The sequence below is a fragment of the Capsicum annuum genome, chromosome 4 (genome assembly GCF_002878395.1).
Source record: "Capsicum annuum cultivar UCD-10X-F1 chromosome 4, UCD10Xv1.1, whole genome shotgun sequence".
Lineage (NCBI taxonomy): Eukaryota > Viridiplantae > Streptophyta > Magnoliopsida > Solanales > Solanaceae > Capsicum > Capsicum annuum.
This window is the reverse complement of record NC_061114.1, coordinates 170,987,210-170,991,051: the sequence shown is the minus strand read 5'-3', so window position 1 is coordinate 170,991,051 and position 3,842 is coordinate 170,987,210.

Sequence of the window (3,842 nt, the reverse complement as noted above, 5' to 3'; positions counted from 1 at the left end):
GAAGTGACTTTTTGAAATATCATAACCGGTTAGTTCTTATATACCTATCGAGCTATAACGGTTTTACCAACTGGGGTAGAGACTGAAAAGGGCTCTGCTAAAATTTTGGGACTGATTATGAAATTAACTGCTATATAAGAAGTAACAAAAGACAAAGAAGCTCCTGGATCTAGCAAAGCTTAAACATGTACATGAAAGATCTGTAACGTACTAGTAACTATATTAGGAGAATTTTCCTGATCCTGTCGAGTTTAAAGAGCATAAAGACGATTTGGGCATTGCCTACTAGTAGCACTGGAGGAGGCACCCTGTTGATTCAGGTGACCGAACTGAGCTGAGGAGCGGAGATGACTCTGATAACCTGACTGAGGAAAGTCTCTGAATCTATAGTCTGGCTTGCCATATCTGAAATAGACATTGCTACTAGCTCTGCAAGCATCCTTTTGGTTCTTACCACGAGTCTGACAAAGGGGATTTGTTCGGGCACTGCTAACACCACCCTGAGACTTGGAGCCTGGCACTCTATCTTTGCTACCCTCTCTAAACTTAGTAATGAGAGCACTGGTTGAAGAATAAGCTGGAACTGATGACTTAGGATGAGATTGAGAACGGTTTCCTCCTTCTGATTTAGGTTGAGCAAAGTTGAAAGTACCTATCCTTGCTCTTTTATTCTGCATCTCCCTCTACTTAATCTTATGCTCCTCTTTTTATTGAGCATGAGTCATAAACCTGGCTAAAGTTATATCACTATTCAGCATGGCGGATCTGTACTCATTAACTATGTTATCATTCACCCCTGAAACGAACTTACTCATTCTTGTCCTGCTATCTGCAACCACATGAGGGGCATTTCTGGCTAATTAGGTAAACTTAAGAGAATACTCTTTCATTGTTATGTTTCCCTACCTGAGGTTGGTAAATTCTAGCACCTTAGCTTGTCTAAGCTCTAGGGGAAAGAATCTATCAAGGAAAGCAGACGTAAACTCCTCCCACTCAACTGACCCTGCATCATCTGCCCTTTTTGACTTCTACTACTTGAACTAAGTGTGAGCAACATCCTGCAACTAATATGCAGCTAGCTCAACACTCTCAATCTATCACCTTCTGCACCTGATCTAGGAATTCCTGAGGGTCCTCATCTGTCTTAGACCCGAGAAAGGTTGGAGAATTCATTCAGGTCAAGTCCCGAATCCTGGATACAGCTGAATTGGCCAGTGGGTTGGCCGGAATGACAGCTGGTCATTTATTTTGGGTAGCAACTGACTGAGCAAGAGTATTTAATGCGGCCCTAAACTCTGCATGAGAAACATATTCGTCCAAGGGATCTTCTAGGACAGGCTGGGTTCTTCTCTTGGGAGGCATGTTCTAAAATAGAGAGAAGAAGCGGATTAGACTGAGAGATTGACTTGAGATTATGCTCACTGGCACGACATGAATACTGAAAAAAGGGAAACTGTTCCTAAAACATATTATAGCCTCCTTCACAAAAATGTGGCACGCAGCACACCCATGTACAAGACTCTACTAGATGCGACTTTCAAACTTCCTAAGACTCTATTGAACCTTAGGATCTGATACCAAGTCTATAATGCCCCAAATCTGGTACCTGAAATGCTACACGGTGCTCATGACCACGAGGGACCACAAGCTAACCCATGATGATATTTGTACCTATATACTGCATAAAATACTGAATAATGTAGAAACATGAACTGAAAGGTCATAAGGTTCAAAACTGAACATAATCTAAATAATATAACATCTATATGCGGTAATAGATTACCCAAAACAAAATTGGAAATACTGAAGTCTAAAACATGATAGTCTGGAAAGCCCCTAACTGACTGAAACTATCTAAGTAAGGAGTTGATGGGATATGTCCCCAACTAACTCCAACTAATAAGCTAATCAATGAGATAATAAAAAATAATCATGCCCTCAAAAGATGAGGACTCACTTCTAGCTCTAACTGCTGATACTGAAATCTACTACTGCTCTAGAGCTCGTGTCTCTGAACCTATGGTATAAGACACCATAGCGCAAATGCGTCAGTACGACTGAATATACTGGTTTGCATGTGAGGTAGGCTAAATACATGGGCAGACTGACTATCATGAGTGTAAGAATACATGCGTGAGACATAATAACTAACACTGATACCGTGACAATATGATTATTGAATTTAAATACTGATATATGATATACTGACAACTGATATAACTTATAACATGAGTGATTGTATCTGACAGTCCTGAATCTGATGAAACTATCAGAGCTTTGTACTAAACTAAGTTGACTGTATCTGACAGTCCTGAAATCTAAAGAACTATCTGAGTTCTTTTACTGAGACTGATACTAAAACTATAAGAAGTAGTCATCTAATCGAAATGCCCCTAATATGCTATTTTGGCTGAGTTGGGGTCCATTAGAAGGGTGTCAATACCGCACCACTAGAAAGGATAAGTTGTGGTTGACCCTCATCTGATAGCGTCCCCAAAACAGAACGGTGGGGCCCTTATATGATAGTGCTTATCCACCTCATCAACCCTTGTCGAACAGTGTTGATGTCTCAACCTATGCTGGCTACATAGTTCTAGACCACAAGGATGACTTCTAAGGATCACACCTTTATCTGACAGTGTGTGTCCCTATCTTTGGGTTCACTCGATGCTAATTCCTACTCCCAACTGATTAGACTCTGAACATGATTAACTGAACTGTACATGGACTGAGTTACTGCATTTCATTGACTGATGGAATACTACTGATATCTAACAACTGACTGAGTTCATGAGATCATGGAGATTTCCTGAGTCATAAGACTCTGTTTGAATTCTAAGGATTCATAGCTTGACTGAGAGTATCGTAAAAACATGATATGGCTCTAGGCACACAACTAATGTCTCGGGTACAAGTACCCCTAAGACTCGATGGAAGAAAACTGACAAAACTTGACCTACTTGAGTACATAATAATCACCATAATACATTTATTGAAGCATTTCATCAAATATGTGATAGGCATAAACTTGTGCATACATGGGGATTTCATGATATCATGCTAGTTGGGCATTTTCCTTCATCTAGGCATTTAATCAAATACATGGTAGGCATAGTATATGTAAACAACATTGTGCAATAATTAAACATCATGGTTCAATTCTAATTTCATCATTTAAGGGTTTAATCATAGGTTTACATGAACCTGCACATATACAAATCAATTCCTAATGAATTTTATCACCAAACATGACTTAAAGTTCTATTAGCCATTATCAACATGAACACTAGTAACCCAACATAAAATTCATAAAGAAAATCCATAATCTTGCATTTAGAAAAGGGATTCTTGGGCTTCATGGACGAAAGGGGTCCATGAATGAACACTATGCATTCCTTAGTTCGTGATTTTGTGAAGATTGACAGTGAAACTTTCTTAAAATTAAATCTTCTATGAAAATTCCTAGGTTGTTCTTGAGAGGTTTTTGAGAGAAACTAGTGTATTTTAGGTGAAAAGTGGTTGAATTACGTGTTATGGGCTTAAATAGGGGTGGAAAGTTGACCCTTTTAACCCCGGATGCATCATTTAATTTTAATAAAATTTCTCAAATTGGACCCCTGGCGCGACGCGATGTTATCTCGCTGTGTCACTGGATTTTGACAATTGGGAAATTGAGGGATGGCGCGACGTGAAGCCATCGCGTTGCCTTTCTTTTGTGACCTAAAACTTTGGTGCGTGTGGAGAAAATCGCGCTGAGACACTGAAAAAGGACAATTGCCATTTTAACTTGTGGCGCAACGCGCCATTGACCAATATGGCACTGTTTTACAATGGGAACTTGA